The sequence below is a fragment of the Patiria miniata genome, unplaced genomic scaffold (genome assembly GCF_015706575.1).
Source record: "Patiria miniata isolate m_02_andy unplaced genomic scaffold, ASM1570657v1 HiC_scaffold_5, whole genome shotgun sequence".
Classification (NCBI taxonomy): domain Eukaryota; kingdom Metazoa; phylum Echinodermata; class Asteroidea; order Valvatida; family Asterinidae; genus Patiria; species Patiria miniata.
In genome coordinates, this window is record NW_024037072.1 from 21,988,090 (window position 1) to 22,011,581 (window position 23,492).

At 38.3% G+C, this 23,492-nt stretch overlaps 1 protein-coding gene across 1 annotated transcript in view; it reads right to left on the reverse strand.

Moving 5' to 3' along the window:
- The window catches only part of LOC119740268 (multidrug resistance-associated protein 7-like), a 72,530-nt gene extending 53,222 nt beyond the window's left edge, over positions 1-19,308 (reverse strand). Inside the window, exon 1 of the mRNA XM_038215529.1 lies at positions 19,161-19,308. The gene's annotated coding sequence lies outside the window, so the exon portion shown is untranslated. The remainder of the gene's footprint in view (positions 1-19,160) is intronic.
- Positions 19,309-23,492: the final 4,184 nt, after the last annotated feature.

Sequence of the window (23,492 nt, forward strand, 5' to 3'; positions counted from 1 at the left end):
AAGCCCTAGTAGGATGGGTTGCCCTATTATCGCGGTACTTATCACGTTTCTCGTTCGGAATAGAGATTGCCCACTAACCTTCCTGAATTGTCCTGTCTTTTGTGTAGTATAACTCTTCCTTTTTAAATTAATATAAAAAAATCCGACGGTGGTGTGATCTATTCCGTGTTCGATGCCTGTGAAAAATAGACATGCGCAGCGTGTGCGAACGGAGGTGGACTCCCTATTATCGCGGTATGCGGGAAGTGGTTTTTATAATGATCCCAACTTTTTTGTTCATAGTTAATGTTTGACCAAAACATCCCCTGAATAAAGTCTGATATTTTCCCTGTAACCTTCAAGTTGATTAAAGATTATATTTCTGCAGGATGTTTTCTTAAGACCCTGCCCTACCAGGCTGATCTTGGCACGAAAATTGGGCCGGATTTTCGGCTGGCCGGATTTTCGGATAGGTACTATTTTTACGGCGGCGCGCCGCCGTGAAGATTACCACTACGGTGGCCCTAGACAGCCATTGCAAATCCTTAGGAGAAAACGAATTATAAAGAAAGTTCAACTTCTTATCACAGTAAGTTACCTTAAATAACTGAAACTGTTGTTTATTCGACTCTAAAGTAAATCGTAATGAAAACTGTGGCAATTTATTTTCAGAATTGGGAATGTTAATGTTATGAATTTTAACGTTACTGAATAAAGGTTCTGCCTTATAGCCTAGGAGAGGGCGCTATATCCGCCAGACTGCCACTCAAGTAGTGGTGCGTTGCGGGAAAGACCGGGTCTCAGGCATGAGAATCCTGTTTAAACAGGAATTCCTATTTGTTTTTTTGCCAAAATGTCCCGGGGGTGCCTCATTTCACATTTTTCTTTCTTTTTTTTCATAAAAATTAATGTTCAAACGGCCCTGCCGCAATTTCTTTTCCCAAACTACAGGGTTGTTTAGCGCCCTCTACGATACCTTTATGACACGTACGTACGCAGGTAAAGAAAATACGGATATCCCATTTTGAAATGATTTTGTACCATCCTAAATGTCCGAAATGTCCCGTTCCGATTGCATACACGGATTAAGGGACATCCAAAGTGTATTCTATTTGCGCCCCGCATAAATCAGTATTGAAACAGAGTCAGCCCAATTAAATTAATCAAACGATTGTTAATTACGATACAAAAGACCGGTTTTTGCAAAGAAAATACGGATATCCCATTTTGAAATGATTTTGTACCATCCTAAATGTCTGAAATGTCCCGATCCAATTGCATACACGGGTTCAGGGACTCTCAAAGTGTATTCTATTCGCGCCCCGAATAAATCGGTATTGAAACAGAGTCAGCCAAAGTAAATTAATCCAACGATTGTTAATTACGATACAAAAGACCGGTTTTTGCAAAGAAAATACGGATATCCCATTTTGAAATGATTTTGTACCATCCTAAATGTCCGAAATGTCCCGATCCAATTGCATACACGGGTTCACGGACTCTCAAAGTGTATTCTATTCGCGCCCCGAATAAATCGGTATTGAAACAGAGTCAGCCCAATTAAATTAATCCAACGATTGATAATTAACGTACAAAACAGCCGTTTTACAACGAAAATACGGATATCCCATTTTGAAATGATTTTGTACCATCCTAAATGTCCGAAATGTCCCGTTCCGATTGCATACACGGATTAAGGGACATCCAAAGTGTATTCTATTTGCGCCCCGAATAAATCGGTATTGAAACAGAGTCAGCCCAAGTAAATTAATCCAACGATTGTTAATTACGATACAAAAGACCGGTTTTTGCAAAGAAAATACGGATATCCCATTTTGAAATGATTTTGTACCATCCCAAATGTCCGAAATGTCCCGATCCAATTGCATACACGGGTTCAGGGACTCTCAAAGTGTATTCTATTCGCGCCCCGAATAAATCGGTATTGAAACAGAGTCAGCCCAATTAAATTAATCCAACGATTGATAATTAACGTACAAAACAGCCGTTTTACAACGAAAATACGGATATCCCATTTTGAAATGATTTTGTAACATCCTAAATGTCCGAAATGTCCCGATCCAATTGCATACACGGGTTCAGGGACTCTCAAAGTGTATTCTATTCGCGCCCCGAATAAATCGGTATTGAAACAGAGTCAGCCCAATTAAATTAATCCAACGATTGTTAATTACGATACAAAAGACCGGTTTTTGCAAAGAAAATACGGATATCCCATTTTGAAATGATTTTGTACCATCCTAAATGTCCGAAATGTCCCATTCCACTTGTAATACAAGGGTTCAGGGACTCTCAAAGTGTATTCTATTCGCGCCCCGAATAAATCGGTATTGAAACAGAGTCAGCCTAATTAAATTAATCCAACGATTGATAATTAACGTACAAAACAGCCGTTTTACATAGAAAATACGGATATCCCATTTTGCTATGATTTTGTACCATCCTAAATGTCCGAAATGTCCCGTTCCAATTGCATACACGGGTTGAGGGACATCCAAAGTGTATTCTATTCGCGCCCCGAATCAATCGGTATTGAAACAGAGTCAGCCCAATTAAATTAATCCAACGATTGTTAATTACGATACAAAAGACCGGTTTTTGCAAAGAAAATGCGGATATCCCATTTTGAAATGATTTTGTACCATCCTAAATGTCCAAAATGTCCCGATCCAATTGCATACACGGGTTCAGGGGCTCTCAAAGTGTATTCTATTCGCGCCCCGAATAAATCGGTATTGAAACAGAGTCAGCCTAAATAAATTAATCCAACGATTGATAATTAACGTACAAAACAGCCGTTTTACATAGAAAATACGGATATCCCATTTTGCTATGATTTTGTACCATCCTAAATGTCCGAAATGTCCCGTTCCAATTGCATACACGGGTTCAGGGACATCCAAAGTGTATTCTATTCGCGCCCCGAATAAATCAGTATTGAAACAGAGTCAGCCCAATTAAATTAATCCAACGATTGATAATTAACGTACAAAACAGCCGTGTTACGACGAAAATACGGATATCCCATTTTGAAATGATGTTGTACCCTCCTAAATGTCCGAAATGTCCCGTTCCAATTGCATACACGGGTTGGGGGACATCAAAAGTGTATTCTATTCGCGCCCCGAATAAATTGGTATTGAAACAGAGTCAGCCTAATTAAATTAATCCAACGATTGATAATTACGATACAAAAGACCGGTTTTTGCAAAGAAAATACGGATGTTCCATTTTGAAATGATTTTGTACCATCCTAAATGTCCGAAATGTCCCGTTCCACTTGTATACACGGGTTTAGGGACTCTCAAAGTGTATTCTATTCGCGCCCCGAATAAATCGGTATTGAAACAGAGTCAGCCCAATTAAATTAATCCAACGATTGTTAATTACGATACAAAAGACCGGTTTTTGCAAAGAAAATACGGATATCCCATTTTGAAATGATTTTGTACCATCCTAAATGTCCGAAATGTCCCGATCCAATTGCATACACGGGTTCAGGGACTCTCAAAGTGTATTCTATTCGCGCCCCGAATAAATCGGTATTGAAACAGAGCCAGCCCAATTAAATAAATCCGACGATTGATCATTACGATACAAAAGACCGGTTTTTGCAAAGAAATGCGGATATCCCATTTTGAAATGATTTTGTACCACCCTAAATGTCCGAAATGTCCCGTTCCAATTGCATACACGGGTTGGGGGACATCCAAAGTGTATTCTATTCGCGCCCCGAATAAATCGGTATTGAAACAGAGTCAGCCCAATTAAATTAATCCAACAATTGATAATTACGATACAAAAGACCGGTTTTTGCAAAGAAAATACGGATGTTCCATTTTGAAATGATTTTGTACCATCCTAAATGTCCGAAATGTCCCGTTCCAATTGCATACACGGGTTCAGTGACTCTCAAAGTGTTTTCTATTCGCGCCCCGAATAAATCGGTAATGAAACAGAGTCAGCCCAATTAAATTAATCCAACGATTGATAATTAACGTACAGAACAGCCGTTTTACAACGAAAATACGGATATCCCATTTTGAAATGATTTTGTACCATCCTAAATGTCCGAAATGTCCCATTCCACTTGTATACACGGGTTCAGGGACTCTCAAAGTGTATTCTATTCCCGCCCCGAATAAATCAGTATTGAAATAGAGCCAGCCCAATTAAATTAATCCAACGATTGATCATTACGATACAAAAGACCGGTTTTTGCAAAGAAAATGCGAATATACCATTTTGAAATGATTTGTACCATCCTAAATGTCCAAAATGTCCCGATCCAATTGCATACACGGGTTCAGGGACTCTCAAAGTGTATTCTATTCGCGCCCCGAATAAATGGGTATTGAAACAGAGTCAGCCTAATTAAATTAATCCAACGATTCAAATTAACGTACAGAACAGCCGTTTAACAACGAAAATACGGATATCCCATTTTGATATGATTTTGTACCATCCTAAATGTCCGAAATGTCCCGTTCCAATTGCATACACGGGTTGAGGGACATCCAAAGCGTATTCTATTCCCGCCCCGAATAAATCAGTATTGAAACAGAGTCAGCCCAATTAAATTAATCCAACGATTGATAATTAACGTACAAAACAGCCGTGTTACAACGAAAATACGGATATCCCATTTTGAAATGATGTTGTACCATCCTAAATGTCCGAAATGTCCCGTTCCAATTGCATACACGGGTTGGGGGACATCCAAAGTGTATTCTATTCGCGCCCCGAATAAATTGGTATTGAAACAGAGTCAGCCCAATTAAATTAATCCAACGATTGTTAATTACGATACAAAAGACCGGTTTTTGCATAGAAAATACGGATATCCCATTTTGAAATGATTTTGTACCATCCTAAATGTCCGAAATGTCCCGATCCAATTGCATACACGGGTTCAGGGACTCTCAAAGTGTATTCTATTCGCGCCCCGAATAAATCGGTATTGAAACAGAGTCAGCCCAATTAAATTAATCCAACGATTGATAATTAACGTACAAAACAGCCGTTTTACAACGAAAATACGGATATCCCATTTTGAATTTATTTTGTACCATCCTAAATGTCCAAAATGTCCCGTTTCAATTGCATACAGGGATTAAGGGACTCTCAAAGTGTATTCTATTCGCGCCACGAATAAATCGGTATTGAAACAGAGCCAGCCCAATTAAATAAATCCGACGATTGATCATTACGATACAAAAGACCGGTTTTTGCAAAGAAAATGCGGATATCCCATTTTGAAATGATTTTGTACCATCCTAAATGTCCGAAATGTCCCGTTCCAATTGCATACACGGGTTGGGGGACATCCAAAGTGTATTCTATTCGCGCCCCGAATAAATCGGTATTGAAACAGAGTCAGCCCAATTAAATTAATCCAACAATTGATAATTACGATACAAAAGACCGGTTTTTGCAAAGAAAATACGGATGTTCCATTTTGAAATGATTTTGTACCATCCTAAATGTCCAAAATGTCCCGTTCCACTTGTATACACGGGTTCAGGGACTCTCAAACTGTATTCTATTCGCGCCCCGAATAAATCGGTATTGAAACAGAGTCAGCCCAATTAAATTAATCCGACGATTGATCATCACGATACAAAAGACCGGTTTTTGCAAAGAAAATACGGATATCCCATTTTGAATTGATTTTGTACCATCCTAAATGTCCGAAATGTCCCGTTCCAATTGCATACACGGGTTGAGGGACATCCAAAGTGTTTTCTATTCGCGCCCCGAATAAATCGGTATTGAAACAGAGTCAGCCCAATTAAATTAATCCAACGATTGATAATTAACGTACAAAACAGCCGTTTTACAACGAAAATACGGATATCCCATTTTGAAATGATTTTGTACCATCCTAAATGTCTGAAATGTCCCGTTGCAATTGCATACACGGGTTGGGGGACATCCAAAGTGTATTCTATTCGCGCCCCGAATAAATCGGTATTGAAACAGAGCCAGCCTAATTAAATTAATCCAACGATTGTTAATTACGATACAAAAGACCGGTTTTTGCAAAGAAAATAAGGATATCCCATTTTGAAATGATTTTGTACCATACTAAATGTCCGAAATGTCCCGTTCCACTTGTATACACGGGTTTAGAGACTCTCAAAGTGTATTCTATTCGCGCCCCGAATAAATCGGTATTGAAACAGAGTCAGCCCAATTAAATTAATCCAACGATTGTTAATTACGATACAAAAGACCGGTTTTTGCAAAGAAAATGCGGATATCCCATTTTGAAATGATTTTGTACCATCCTAAATGTCCGAAATGTCCCGATCCAATTGCATACACGGGTTCAGGGACTCTCAAAGTGTATTCTATTGGCGCCCCGAATAAATCAGTATTGAAATAGAGCCAGCCCAATTAAATTATTCCGACGATTGATCATTACGATACAAAAGACCGGTTTTTGCAAAGAAAATGCGGATATCCCATTTTGAAATGATTTTGTACCATCCTAAATGTCCGAAATGTCCCGATCCAATTGCATACACGGGTTCAGGGACTCTCAAAGTGTATTCTATTCGCGCCCCGAATAAATCGGTATTGAAACAGAGTCAGCCTAATTAAATTAATCCAACGATTGATAATTAACTTACAAAACAGCCGTTTAACAACGAAAATACGGATATCCCATTTTGATATGATTTTGTACCATCCTAAATGTCCGAAATGTCCCGTTCCAATTGCATACACGGGTTGAGGGACATCCAAAGTGTATTCTATTCGCGCCCCGAATAAATTGGTATTGAAACAGAGTCAGCCCAATTAAATTAATCCAACGATTGATAATTAACGTACAAAACAGCCGTTTTACAACGAAAATACGGATATCCCATTTTGAAATGATTTTGTACCATCCTAAATGTCTGAAATGTCCCGTTCCAATTGCATACACGGGTTGGGGGACATCCAAAGTGTATTCTATTCGCGCCCCGAATAAATCGGTATTCAAACAGAGCCAGCCTAATTAAATTAATCCAACGATTGTTAATTACGATACAAAAGACCGGTTTTTGCAAAGAAATTACGGATATCCCATTTTGAAATGATTTTGTACCATACTAAATGTCCGAAATGTCCCGTTCCACTTGTATACACGGGTTTAGGGACTCTCAAAGTGTATTCTATTCGCGCCCCGAATAAATCGGTATTGAAACAGAGTCAGCCCAATTAAAATAATCCAACGATTGTTAATTACGATACAAAAGACCGTTTTTTGCAAAGAAAATACGGATATCCCATTTTGAAATGATTTTGTACCATCCTAAATGTCCGAAATGTCCCGATCCAATTGCATACACGGGTTCAGGGACTCTCAAACTGTATTCTATTCGCGCCCCGAATAAATTGGTATTGAAACAGAGTCAGCCTAATTAAATTAATCCAACGATTGTTAATTACGATACAAAAGACCGGTTTTTGCAAAGAAAATACGGATATCCCATTTTGAAATGATTTTGTACCATCCTTAATGTCCGAAATGTCCCGTTCCACTTGTATACTAGGGTTCAGGGACTCTCAAAGTGTATTCTATTCGCGCCCCGAATAAATCGGTATTGAAACAGAGTCAGCCCAATTAAAATAATCCAACGATTGATAATTAACGTACAAAACAGCCGTTTTACAACGAAAATACGGATATCCCATTTTGAAATGATTTTGTACTATCCTAAATGTCTGAAATGACCCTTTCAAATTGCATACATGGTTAAAGGACATCCAAATTGTATTCTATTCTCGCCCAGAATAAATAAGTATTTTAACAGTGTCAGCTCAATTAAATTAACCCAACAATTGCTATAAATTAACATATAAAACACCGTTTTTGCAAAGAAAATACGGATATCCCATTTTAAAATGATTTGCCTTCAAAGGGATAATCGAAAAATATTTCATATAAAGCGCCCCGAGAAAATCTGTTGACTGAAAAACCCAGCCCAATTTTTTTCTAATGCAGTTGGAGGAATTGGGCAGACTTGTAAGGACACACCGCAGACCTCACACCGGGAAACACTGTTCTATCAATCAACATGCAGATAAGATAATTGACCTCACAAATAAGTCCCCAGCGGCCAGCCTGGCCACTGCCAGCCACATGGTCGTAAAATTAATGGTTCCCATGTGGATGGCCTGCCCGAGCTGAGGCGTATGTATCAGCCCATAGATCAGCCACCAGCCAATCCAAATACAAGTAGTGTGGTTTCGCTATATGGTATGGAGCGATTGTGTGCTGAAATATAGGTGGACAGTTTTTTTTGGAACACAATACATACGGAGTATTAGTTTTTCCTTCCTATGGTATACCACACTAATCCACAAACTGTCCCTGATTATGTTTTAATAAATCATGCTGAACAAGGCAAGGGCAAATTCACCAAAATGTTCCCTACTGTTCAGACATATTTCAGCACGATAATTTTATCTGCACGCTCATCAAAGTGTCAGGTTTATTTGGAGTGAGGAATGGCATTCATAATTATATTACAAGATAAGCGCCGGGGGGGGGGGGGTGATTTTATCTATACTCATCAAAGTGTCGGGTTTATTTGGTATGGTGTGATGAATGCCATTTCACATACAAGATAATGAAAAGCGTATACATGTATGTTTCTGTAATGTAAGTGATTTTAGTTTCCATATTGAGCAACATGCAATTTTTAAGGTTGGCATATTATTGTAATTTCATTGATCTTATGGGTATTGAAATACGAAATCTAATACACACCGCTATTGGTATTTACCCACATGAGTGAATTTGTCCATGTCCATGATTTGACCACACTGTAATGAAGTCAAACCCTATTTCTATCGACTATGTGCAACCTCTTCAACTATAGTCGTGTTCCCTAACGAGGCGCACTTCGAAGCTTACCCAACTTTCCTCGTGAAGTGCTGCCAACCCTCTTTGTTGATAAACCTCAAATTCATGCAGTAAAATACTGGTACTTTGACCTTATTAATGCATGCTATTTAACCTCTTTGAACTATTTCGGTTTCATAAAATTTAATCCGAAATTTAAAAACGGTGGCGTCCGGAAATTGGGCACAAATTCGCGGAGTGTTCCCTAACGTGGCACACTTAAATAAATCTCGGAAAATTCCAAATTAACATTTAAGAATTTCTGTAAACTTGATAAATTCTGATAAATCATTATTATCTCTACTTACATACCCAGCCAGATGTTCGTCAGAAAATGATTTTCTTATTTTTCGGGGCATTTTCAAAGTGTTCACTTTGCACTTGAAAAAAAAATCGAAAATCACGCCAAAATATTTGTTTCTTCTAACTTTGTAACGGGTGAATAAAATCACGATTTATGAACGGGAGTGTTTAGAACTTGATGAAATGTCACTTTCTGTGAAATTTCAGTTAAAACTTTTGCTCTAGCTAGGCGCTACAGGCGAAAAATCAAAGTGCGCCACGTTGGGGGCCGCGCCACGTTAGGTACCCTATAGGGTACATCAACAATATTAAAAGTGCAGGGGATGCATTTTGTTGTTCTGATAAACAAGATGGGAAATTGGACTAGGGTACATGATTATATTTCGACTGACTTCTGATGCAGCTTATAAAAAATCAAATGGTCGAGGCCGATTGATGAATGACGGAACTTTCACGTTAATCATTACATTTGGTATCTTTCATTTACTATCCGCTCCGTGCACAAGTAGTACCCCATTAACGGCCAGAAAAGGAGAGTTTGGGGTGATCTAGACTGGTTCCTGATCCATCCACTGCGTATTTCGAATGTCTCCAAAGTTATTGGAGGCGGAGATTAGTCTCAGAGACCCTTGCAAGTTGAATTCGAATGTATTCGCGCGCCGACGACGCCTGACGCTCTTGCGAAGACACGGTTGTTATAGCTTTTGCACACTCAGGAAGTCGTGCGTACTTTGCGCACGAACCAGTACACACCGTACGCGCACGCTGTGTCCCCCGTCCACGGAGGTATCAAAAGAGGTAAAAACGTGCCCTCTTTTGGTCGCGCACGGAGCCCATACTGGGCCCAATTTCATAGAGCTGCTTAAGCAGAAAATTTGCTTAAGCACGGAAAAACATTGCTTAGTAAAATTAGGTTACCGGACAAAACTCCATGTGATGTACATTGCTTGTGACTGGTATTTAGCTGTTGTTTACTTAGCATAACAATCGCATGGAGTTTTGGCCGGTAACCTGATTTTATTAAGCAAGACGTTTTTGTGCTTAAGCAAATTTTGTGCTTAAGCAGCTCTATGAAATTGGCCCCTGGTGCTTCTTGGATTAATACATTCAAGGTCATCCAACCCTTACATATTTTTAAAACAATGGATAGCAAAAATGGTAAAAGTAAAAGGGTGACAGAAGAGGAATTTTTGTCATTAACAAATTCATTCCAATTAAATCTAAAGCCAGAAATCACTATTTCTGATGAAAAAAATGTTTGTTTTGCCCGAATTTTAGCCTCGGTATGAAATTAATTGGGCTCAGAGACTGTTTCAATACCAATTTATTCGGGCGCTTAAAAAATAAATTTTGAAAGACATTTCACCCCCTATCCATTCAGATCTGAATTCTTTTGTAATTAACGATTGAACAAAATCGTTTGAAAATACGGCTTTCCGTTTCAATCAATGTCAATGGATGGCAAAAAGCCTGATCTCCGTCTCATAATTAAATTAATTGGGCGGTGCTTTTTAACGAACAGATTTTCTCGGTGCGCTTATAAAATCTTTGTTGATCATCTCTTTGAAGGATTGTTAAAAAAAATAGAATTTCTGTCACTAACGATGGAACAAATTCATTCCAAAGCCGGAAATCGGTATTTCTGATGAAAAATGGTGCTGTTTTTTTTTGTCTGAATTTTGGCCTAGGTATAAAATTAATTGGGCTGAAACTAAGTCATCACCAATTAATTCGGGGCGCTTATGAAATAGACTTTGGAAGTCACTTTACTGAAGTATCGAATTAGATCTGGAAATTTATGACATTTACGATCGAACAAAATCGTTTGAATATACGGTTTCCGTCTTACTTTTATCCCAATGGTGGGCTGCGTCCGCCTTATATTGATCACGGGGAGACAGGGCTCAACGGTCGGCCGGTGCGCAGCGGTCCGCGCCTGCTAGCGCCGGACGGGCTGTGACTGGAACAATATTGGCCGCCGTACTCGGTAAAAAATTATTTTAAATTGGGATATCCGTATTTTCGTTGTAACACGGCTGTTTTGTACGTTAATTATCAATCGTTGGATTAATTTAATTGGGCTGACTCTGTTTGAATACCGATTTATTCGGGGCGCGAATAGAATACACTTTGGATGTCGTTCAACCCGTGTGTGCAATTGGAACGGGACATTTCGGACATTTAGGATGGTACAAAATCATTTCAAAATGGGATATCCGTATTAACTTTGGAATACGGCTCTTTTGTACGTTAATTATCAATCGTTGGATTAATTTAATTGGGCCGACTCTGTTTCATTACCGATTTATTCGGGGCGCGAATAGAACACACTTTGGATGTCCCTCAAACCGTGTATGCAATTGGAACGGGACATTTCGGAAATTTAGGGTGGTACAAAATCATTTCAAAATGGGATATCCGCATTTTCTTTGCAAAAACCGGTCTTTTGTATCGTAATTATCAATCGTCGGATAAATTTAATTGGGCTGGCTCTGTTTCAATACCGATTTATTCGGGGCGCGAATAGAATACACTTTGGATGTCCCTCAACCCGTGTATGCAATTGGAACGGGACATTTCGGACATTTAGGATGGTACAAAATCATTTTAATTTGGGATATCCGTATTTTCGTTGGAAAACGGCTTTTTTGTACGTTAATTATCAATCGTTGGATTAATTTGATTGGGCTGACTCTGTTTCAATACCGATTTATTCGGGGCGCGAATAGAATACACTTTGGATGTCCCTCAACCGTAGTATGCAATTGGAACGGGACATTTCGGACATTTAGGATGGTACAAAATCTTTTCAAAATGGGATATCCGTATTATCTTTGGAAAACGGCTGTTTTGTACGTTAATTATCAACCGTCGGATTAATTTAATTGGGCTGACTCTGTTTCAATACCGATTTACTCGAGGCGCGAATAGAATACACTTTGGATGTCCCTCAACCCGTGTATGCAATTGGAACGGGACATTTCGGACATTTAGGATGGTACAAAATCAATTTAATTTGGGATATCCGTATTTTCGTTGGAAAACGGCTGTTTTGTACGTTAATTATCAATCGTTGGATTAATTCAATTCGGCCGACTCTGTTTCAATACCGATTTATTCGGGGCGCGAATAGAATACACTTTGGATGTCCCTCAACCCGTGTATGCAATTGGAACGGGACATTTCGGACATTTAGGATGGTACAAAATCTTTTCAAAATGGGATATCCGTATTATCTTTGGAAAACGGCTGTTTTGTACGTTAATTATCAACCGTCGGATTAATTTAATTGGGCTGACTCTGTTTCAATACCGATTTATTCGGGGCGCGAATAGAATACACTTTGGATGTCCCTCAACCCGTGTATGCAATTGGAACGGGACATTTCGGACATTTAGGATGGTACAAAATCTTTTCAAAATGGGATATCCGTATTATTTTTGGAAAACGGCTGTTTTGTACGTTAATTATCAACCGTCGGATTAATTTAATTGGGCTGACTCTGTTTCAATACCGATTTATTCGTGGCGCGAATAGAATACACTTTGAGAGTCCCTTAACCCGTGTATGCAATTGGAATGGGACATTTCGGACATTTAGGATGGTACAAAATCATTTCAAAATGGGATATCCGTATTTTCGTTGGAAAACGGCTCTTTTGTATCGTTATTATCAATCGTTGGATTAATTTAATTGGGCTGACTCTGTTTGAATACCGATTTATTCGGGGCGCGAATAGAATACACTTTGGATGTCCCTCAACCCGTGTATGCAATTGGAACGGGACATTTCGGACATTTTGGATGGTACAAAATCTTTTCAAAATGGGATATCCGTATTATCTTTGGAAAACGGCTGTTTTGTACGTTAATTATCAATCGTTGGATTAATTTGATTGGGCTGACTCTGTTTCAATACCGATTTATTCGGGGCGCAAATAGAATACACTTGGGATGTCCCCCAACCCGTGTATGCCATTGGAACGGGACATTTCGGACATTTTGGATGGTACAAAATCTTTTCAAAATGGGATATCCGTATTATCTTTGGAAAACGGCTGTTTTGTACGTTAATTATCAATCGTTGGATTAATTTGATTGGGCTGACTCTGTTTCAATACCGATTTATTCGGGGCGCAAATAGAATACACTTGGGATGTCCCCCAACTCGTGTATGTAATTGGAATGGGACATTTCGGACATTTAGGATGGTACAAAATCTTTTCAAAATGGGATATCCGTATTATCTTTGGAAAACGGCTGTTTTGTAAGTTAATTATCAACCGTCGGATTAATTTAATTGGGCTGACTCTGTTTCAATACCGATTTATTCGTGGCGCGAATAGAATACACTTTGAGAGTCCCTTAACCCGTGTATGCAATTGGAATGGGACATTTCGGACATTTAGGATGGTACAAAATCATTTCAAAATGGGATATCCGTATTTTCGTTGGAAAACGGCTCTTTTGTATCGTTATTATCAATCGTTGGATTAATTTAATTGGGCTGACTCTGTTTGAATACCGATTTATTCGGGGCGCGAATAGAATACACTTTGGATGTCCCTCAACCCGTGTATGCAATTGGAACGGGACATTTCGGACATTTTGGATGGTACAAAATCTTTTCAAAATGGGATATCCGTATTATCTTTGGAAAACGGCTGTTTTGTACGTTAATTATCAATCGTTGGATTAATTTGATTGGGCTGACTCTGTTTCAATACCTATTTATTCGGGGCGCAAATAGAATACACTTGGGATGTCCCCCAACCCGTGTATGCAATTGGAACGGGACATTTCGGACATTTTGGATGGTACAAAATCTTTTCAAAATGGGATATCCGTATTATCTTTGGAAAACGGCTGTTTTGTACGTTAATTATCAATCGTTGGATTAATTTGATTGGGCTGACTCTGTTTCAATACCGATTTATTCGGGGCGCAAATAGAATACACTTGGGATGTCCCCCAACTCGTGTATGTAATTGGAATGGGACATTTCGGACATTTAGGATGGTACAAAACTTTTTCAAAATGGGATATCCGTATTATCTTTGGAAAACGGCTGTTTTGTACGTTAATTATCAACCGTCGGATTATTTTAATTGGGCTGACTCTGTTTCAATACCGATTTATTCGGGGCGCGAATAGAATACACTTCGGATGTCCCTCAACCCGTGTATGTAATTGGAATGGGACATTTCGTAAATTTAGGGTGGTACAAAATCAATTTAATTTGGGATATCCGTATTTTCGTTGGAAAACGGCTGTTTTGTACGTTAATTATCAATCGTTGGATTAATTCAATTCGGCCGACTCTGTTTCAATACCGATTTATTCGGGGCGCGAATAGAATACACTTTGGATGTCCCTCAACCCGTGTATGCAATTGGAACGGGACATTTCGGACATTTAGGATGGTACAAAATCTTTTCAAAATGGGATATCCGTATTATCTTTGGAAAACGGCTGTTTTGTACGTTAATTATCAACCGTCGGATTAATTTAATTGGGCTGACTCTGTTTCAATACCGATTTATTCGGGGCGCGAATAGAATACACTTTGGATGTCCCTCAACCCGTGTATGCAATTGGAACGGGACATTTCGGACATTTAGGATGGTACAAAATCTTTTCAAAATGGGATATCCGTATTATTTTTGGAAAACGGCTGTTTTGTACGTTAATTATCAACCGTCGGATTAATTTAATTGGGCTGACTCTGTTTCAATACCGATTTATTCGTGGCGCGAATAGAATACACTTTGAGAGTCCCTTAACCCGTGTATGCAATTGGAATGGGACATTTCGGACATTTAGGATGGTACAAAATCATTTCAAAATGGGATATCCGTATTTTCGTTGGAAAACGGCTCTTTTGTATCGTTATTATCAATCGTTGGATTAATTTAATTGGGCTGACTCTGTTTGAATACCGATTTATTCGGGGCGCGAATAGAATACACTTTGGATGTCCCTCAACCCGTGTATGCAATTGGAACGGGACATTTCGGACATTTTGGATGGTACAAAATCTTTTCAAAATGGGATATCCGTATTATCTTTGGAAAACGGCTGTTTTGTACGTTAATTATCAATCGTTGGATTAATTTGATTGGGCTGACTCTGTTTCAATACCGATTTATTCGGGGCGCAAATAGAATACACTTGGGATGTCCCCCAACCCGTGTATGCCATTGGAACGGGACATTTCGGACATTTTGGATGGTACAAAATCTTTTCAAAATGGGATATCCGTATTATCTTTGGAAAACGGCTGTTTTGTACGTTAATTATCAATCGTTGGATTAATTTGATTGGGCTGACTCTGTTTCAATACCGATTTATTCGGGGCGCAAATAGAATACACTTGGGATGTGTCCCAACTCGTGTATGTAATTGGAATGGGACATTTCGGACATTTAGGATGGTACAAAATCTTTTCAAAATGGGATATCCGTATTATCTTTGGAAAACGGCTGTTTTGTACGTTAATTATCAACCGTCGGATTATTTTAATTGGGCTGACTCTGTTTCAATACCGATTTATTCGGGGCGCGAATAGAATACACTTCGGATGTCCCTCAACCCGTGTATGTAATTGGAATGGGACATTTCGTAAATTTAGGGTGGTACAAAATCATTTCAAAATGGGATATCCGCATTTTCTTTGCAAAAACCGGTCTTTTGTATCGTAATTATCAATCGTCGGATTAATTTAATTGGGCTGACTCTGTTTCAATACCGATTTAATCGGGGCGCGAATAGAATACACTTTGGATGTCCCTCAACCCGTGTATGCCATTGGAACGGGACATTTCGGACATTTAGGATGGTACAAAATCATTTTAATTTGGGATATCCGTATTTTCGTTGGAAAACGGCTGTTTTGTACGTTAATTATCAATCGTCGGATTAATTTAATTGGGCTGACTCTGTTTCAATACCGATTTATTCGGGGCGCGAATAGAATACACTTTGGATGTCCCTCAACCCGTGTATGCCATTGGAACGGGACATTTCGGACATTTAGGATGGTACAAAATCTTTTCAAAATGGGATATCCGTATTATCTTTGGAAAACGGCTGTTTTGTACGTTAATTATCAACCGTCGGATTAATTTAATTGGGCTGACTCTGTTTCAATACCGATTTATTCGGGGCGCGAATAGAATACACTTTGGATGTCCCTCAACCCGTGTATGCAATTGGAACGGGACATTTCGGACATTTAGGATGGTACAAAATCTTTTCAAAATGGGATATCCGTATTATTTTTGGAAAACGGCTGTTTTGTACGTTAATTATCAACCGTCGGATTAATTTAATTGGGCTGACTCTGTTTCAATACCGATTTATTCGTGGCGCGAATAGAATACACTTTGAGAGTCCCTTAACCCGTGTATGCAATTGGAATGGGACATTTCGGACATTTAGGATGGTACAAAATCATTTCAAAATGGGATATCCGCATTTTCTTTGCAAAAACCGGTCTTTTGTATCGTAATTATCAATCGTCGGATTAATTTAATTGGGCTGACTCTGTTTCAATACCGATTAATTCGGGGCGCGAATAGAATACACTTTGGATGTCCCTCAACCCGTGTATGCAATTGGAACGGGACATTTCGGGCATTTAGGATGGTACAAAATCATTTTAATTTGGGATATCCGTATTTTCGTTGGAAAACGGCTGTTTTGTACGTTAAGTATCGATCGTCGGATTAATTTAATTGGGCTGACTCTGTTTCAGTACCGATTTATTCGGGGCGCGAATAGAATACACTTTGGATGTCCCTCAACCCGTGTATGCAATTGGAACGGGACATTTCGGACATTTAGGATGGTACAAAATCATTTTAAATTGGGATATCCGAATTTTCGTTGTAAACTGGCTGTTTTGTACGTTAATTATCAATCGTCGGATTAATCTAATTGGGCTGACTCTGTTTCAATACCGATTTATTCGGGGCGCGAATAGAATACACTTTGGATATCCCTCAACCCGTGTATGTAATTGGAACAGGACATTTCGGGCATTTAGGATGGTACAAAATCATTTCAAAATGGGATATCCGCATTTTCTTTGCAAAAGCCGGTCTTTTGTATCGTAACTATCAATCGTTGGATTAATTTAATTTGGCTGACTCTGTTTCAATACCGATTTATTCGTGGCGCGAATAGAATACACTTTGAGAGTCCCTTAACCCGTGTATGCAATTGGAACGGGACATTTCGGACATTTAGGATGGTACAAAATCATTTCAAAATGGGATATCCGTATTATCTTTGGAAAACGGCTGTTTTGTACGTTAATTATCAACCGTCTGATTAATTTAATTGGGCTGACTCTGTTTCAATACCGATTTATTCGGGGCGCGAATAGAATACACTTCGGATGTCCCTCAACCCGTGTATGTAATTGGAATGGGACATTACGGACATTTAGGATGGTACAAAATCATTTCAAAATGGGATATCCGCATTTTCGTTGTAAACGGCTGTTTCGTACGTTAATTATCAATCGTCGGATTAATTGAATTGGGCTGACTCTGTTTCAATACCGATTTATTCGGGGTGCGAATAGAATACACTTTGGATGTCCCTTAACCCGTGTATGCAAATGGAACGGGACATTTCGGACATTTAGGATGGTACAAAATCTTTTCAAAATGGGATATCCGTATTTTCTTTTCAAAAACCGGTCTTTTGTATCGTAATTATCAATTGTATGATTAATTTAATTGGGCTGACTCTGTTTCAATACAACTTTATTCGGGGTGCGAATAGAATACACTTTGGATGTCTTTCAACCCGTGTATGTTATTGGAACGGGAAATTGCTGGCATTTAGGAGGGTACAGAATCATTTTACATTAAATACCTGCGTACGTACGTGTCATAAAAGTATCGTAGAGGGCGCTAAACAACCCTGTAGTTTGGGAAAAGAAAATTGCGGCCGGGCCGTTTGACTTTGAGCATTCATTTTGATTACGATTTACTTTAGAGTCGAATAAACACCGCCATACACAAAATATTGTTAAGAACATCATCCTTTATTGATTTAAGCAAAAAAATGCAATCAAAATTTTATTGCATGTTCCCTTTAAGGTAATTCACTGTGATAAGAAGTTGAACTATCTTTATAATTCGTTTTCTCCTAAGGTTTATTTGCAATGGCTGTCTAGGGCCACCGTAGTGGTAATCTTCACGGCGGCGCGCCGCCGTAAAAATAGTGCCTAGCCGAAAATCCGGCCAGCCGAAAATCTGGCCTGATTTTCGTGCCAAGATCAGCCTGGTCCTGCCCTTCCCCCGAAAGGAGAACACAAATCCCTGAGGCAAGTCTACTGATCGGCGATTGAGGGCGCCATTCACTTTACACGGTGTGCCGTTTTATTTTCGCTAACGCGCGGTGCTTATTTTGATCCCGTAAAAGTTGCGATTTCGCGCTGCAAATATCGTCGTTCGACTTCATTTTACATTTGCAGCTGAAGAATGGAAACCAGGCAATGGAACTTTCATGGACAGAGCGCAATTAAAGATTTATGTTAAAATATAAGCGGTATCTTTTAGCAGACACGGTGAGGGAAAATTTTGCAAGTTTTGGAAAACGTTAATATTTATTAAAATCGTTAAAAGTCCCGAAAGACACAACATTTTTTAATCGTCCTTTTTATACAACTCGGTAGAAAATCCTTGATGACTGGTGAACTGGATAAAAATCGCCACTTGAAGGAGTTTTGACACTGTAAAAAGAGAAATTTCCCATGCCGCGATAATAGGGATGCCGCGATAATAGGGAGTCCGACTATACTACCGCAACGATAGAAAATGGGAAATGCGTTAGCCTACGGCTGCCATAACGACGAAGCCACTGCGTTATTGTGAGCAGTTAATTGGCACTTGGCAGTCACTTTTTCCGTGTGCAAAAACTGTACTACAGCTTCAAATTCCTACCTCTGTCCAAAGAATGCTGAAGCTTATATTCACTTATTTACAGTCAAATTACAGAGCTGTTCTGGAAAAAAAAGATAAAAAATAAAAATCGACACGGACAGGGCGAATTAATGACGGAACTAGACTGCAAAACGTACGGCGATTGAGGGCGGGCTTCTAGTCAGCAGCTGAGAGCAGAAGTGGTCTTTTTCAAACCTCGGCTTCGTCCCCGGTTCGGCTTTGCCTAAGGATCCGGCAGCATGTCATATCAAAACCTGAGGAAATACTCTTTAAACGTTTGCCTAATTCCACAGAATTTAAACTCACTGAAGCAGAAAGGGGTCATATCGCAGTCCCTCAATTCAAAGCTTGTAACAAACTGTCTCAAAGCTTATAAATGGAGACGAAGCCTATGAACTCACTTGGTTAACATTATGTGATGTCTAGGGCGTCGACGCGACGGTGTGCTCGTGTCGGACAGTAAATTTGAATTCAACCGTAAATCGGATTGACCAGCAAGCTGGCAGGCCTGTAGTCTCGTGTCAGACCAAAATCAGCAGTCTTACAAAAAGCAAATAAATTTGTGTTCCGGCATGGGCGCTTGCAGAAGGTCTACCGTCTTATGTTATAGGCAGAATACTTGGTCACTTAATTGTGTTAAAGGGAATGTTACAACATTTGCTTTTGCTGCAAATTTCAGAAATAAATAGATTTGGAGGATTAGTATGTTATAGAAAATAAACTTACTTGTTTCACGTTTTGGGCTTGTAGATGCTGGAAAAACCAAAAGAAAACCAAACCAATCATGCTCTTGTAGTCTGGTTCCCTGACCCCACTTAAGATGAAAGAAGCAATTTATAAACATCAGGGAATTGTAAGGTCAGATGATCAGTCTAGCAGGCTTGCACCCCTTCAATCAATTGCAAAGAAAATGCGGAATAACTAAATATGATTAATTTGGAGCAGTTTTTGAAATAAGCCAGTTTTCTCCAATGCTGATCGGACGACCAGTGTTGGAAAAATACAATTTTTCTTGAAAATGTCAGCACACCAGGAGCCATGATTTTACCGGATGCTTTAGACTGTCATTCCCTAAGAATCTAGTCGGGTGTATCGTGATAGTTGGATCATTTTCATTTTTGATGTTTGCAAATGTTGTATCTTCCCTTTAACGGCTTATAGTTTTCCCTTCTCTCAATAGCTCCATGTCCGATCCGAGCTTACGATTAAACACTGACAGGGTGGTGCAAAAAGATGGAAACCCACTTTTGACAGCGATTTTAACCTACTTGTTGAGCATATTTCAAACATTCAATTTATGGTATTCAAACATTGATCTTTAAACATAAGTGACGGAAAAAATGATTGCAAATGCATATTTTGTCTCTTTAAAACTTTTTTTAAGTTTAAAAATTTCATGTGCCAAACCTGTTTGTCCACGGACGGCTTTATTCAATCCGCTTGACTGAGCTCCGGAGCTTGATTTGAAGACAAAAACAATACACTAGACTTACACGTGGACAACAGTGATTTTGGTGACTTGTATTCAAATCAGCACTAATATCACTATTCTTGCCAATTTTTTAAAAGATTTTTTTTTTTCACCACGTACATTTTGGTTGAAGAGCTAGCTATAGGCATTATTCACTTCATTATAAACAACAGTTCAAGTAAGTTAAGTAAGAAGGTTATCATTACTGTCAAAAGTGGATTTCCTTCTTTTCCTGTACACCGAAATCCTTTCCTCTGGATTCGGCTAAAACTACATTCACTCAAAACCTATAATGCACAAACTATTATTGATTTTACTTTTTAATGTTTCATTTATCTTGTGGTGTATGATATATTTATATAAATACTTGAAGCAGACTTCCAAAATCATTAAAATGATTTACCGCTCTTGGCTTTATTATTGTAGTATATAGGCTAAAGGTATTGTACACACAAATACAAAAAAATCTAATAACTGATTGGAATGTTGGTCATGTGGTATGAAATACTTGGACAACGGGACCTGTGAATGCAACAGGACCTATGCATGAGTTTTCAAGCGAATAAAGTTTCACTTTTTATTTCAAAAAATCGTAAACAAGTTTGTTTTTGCCTATCAGGCAGTTGCTGTGACGGTGTAACCGCTTGCCTTCCCCTATTTTGAAAGTTGCCAAAGTTTAAGTTTCACTTTTTCTTTTATGAATAGGGAGCTATTGCATTTTTGTTTTTAAATCTGTGCCAAAAGTTGAAGAAATTCTCAGAGCAATGGCGTTCACCTTGATGTAGAAGGAAAATTCAATCATCTGCAAAGCTGGGAAAGTAAAAAAAAAAAAAAAAAAATCCCCAAAACAAGGATGTTTGTCAAAAATTCATTTGTATGTAAAGGTGAAAGTTAAACCATGCATGTCAGTAGATCAGCTTTGCCTATTTTTTATTTCATATCAGTCCCCAATGCTGAAATAATTTTTCAATCTACCCATTAACTTATCTTCATTCAGTACAATTAGTACCGCAAATATAGAAATGGGATCGTGACTTTGATGATACAAGCATGGAATTTGGCACACAGTCAGAGTATGTCATGAGAAAGATATTTGTACAGGGGCATCGCAGATTTGTCCTTTGAAAAAAATTAAGGTATCAAGCAAAAGCAGCCATTTTGAAAATTGTGAAAATCGCTTGTTATTCTACCAATATTTTTTCAAAGGACAAATCTGCGATGGCCCTAGAGCCAAAATCATCAAAGGTACAATTTCCCCCAAATATTTCCCCTATCTGCCCCACTAAATGTAGTATTATATTGATTTTGTTATTTTGCAAAAAACAACAAAATTAAAAAGGGTGAAATGTGTTAGTTTATGTGCGGTGCATTTCTAAATCTACTGGGATTTACGCTACCACAACTTATTGTTACTTGGCTTGACTTTATTTCCATTCCAGGGCAACGGTACATATAAATTAGCCACTTGAGTACAAGGCGAGTCACAAAAAAGCGGAGCCTCGAAACAAAGAAAGAAAGTTCGTTTAGAACTTACAGCAGGACTGTTCTTATCAGAACAAAAAAAAACTACTTAGCAAAGTTGATAATAAGCAGGGCAAGTTCTTTTCAGAACTAATATCTTCTAAGCAGTAGTTATTACCACATGGTGTTACCGCAAACCGAAACGATAAAGAAAGAATCTATTTCATATAAAAAAAACTATGTAGCATAGATTATTATAATTTAGTTGGAAGCCCATTTATAAAACTACTTTGAAGTGAAAAAAAAAATTACAATTGCTCTACGTGTTAACATTGTATCACTGTATAAACGACGTAACCCTAAATTCAGTTTAGTAAAAAAAAAAGCTATTTATTGTGTGTTCTTTGCTGTTTGGAAAAAAACAAAGAAAATGACACAGAATACTCGTTTCAACAACTGTAGTACACAATATCTTTATTAACAACCCTGCTTTGGCTAACAATGTTTTTGATAGACGGGCCTTCAAAAGAACTTTATTGAATACGTTTAACTCTTAAACTAAGGTTTTATCACTGGTGGTGTTTGAAGACAATTGTAACGACAATTTTTGAAATCGCATTTTAGGAAGAAACAGATGTTAGTGTCACTTCGTTTAAATGGTGATATAATTTGAACGAATTGAGCAATTTAGGTAATTTTTGTCCTCTAAAAATAGTCTTTAAATTGGCTTACAAGTCATAATTATATTTTGGTGCTAGCGCTACATATTTTTTTCAATATGAAATAAATTTCTTTGGGTTTGGGTCCTGCTTTTTTGTACTCACCCTGTAAAAACGAAACCCAAATGGCGGACCAATTTTTGAATGACGTTTTGCCTGTAGCACTATCAAAATCTAGGATATGAAAGCCCTGCCATTAAGCTTTCTTTAGTACAGGAATCATTTAAATCACTCTTGCACTTTTCAAATTACGGAATTTTGAACACAAACACCGTTTTTAACGTTCTGTCCACGGATCACTAAAAAGGTAAGTGTTCTTTCAGCAAAACGAAAACACTTCAAATGCATTGCATCTCTGGCCCTTTGAGAATTGTTTTCGTTTTGCTGAAAGAACATTAACTTCTTTTGTGATCCGTGGACAGAACTTTAAAACATTGTGTTCAAAATTTCGTAACTTGAAAAGTACGTGTGACCTGAATGATTCTTGTTCTAAATGAAAGCTCATATGTTGGGCTTTCATTTCGTAGCATTTCGTAACAGGCAAAGCTTCATTCAAAAATTGGTCCTGCCATTTGGGTTTCGGTTTTTTTTATTTGACTCGCCCTGTATAATACAAAACCATGACAAAATAAAAAATTTAAAAAAATAGTTTTCATGGAGTTAAGAATTATAAAGCAGGGA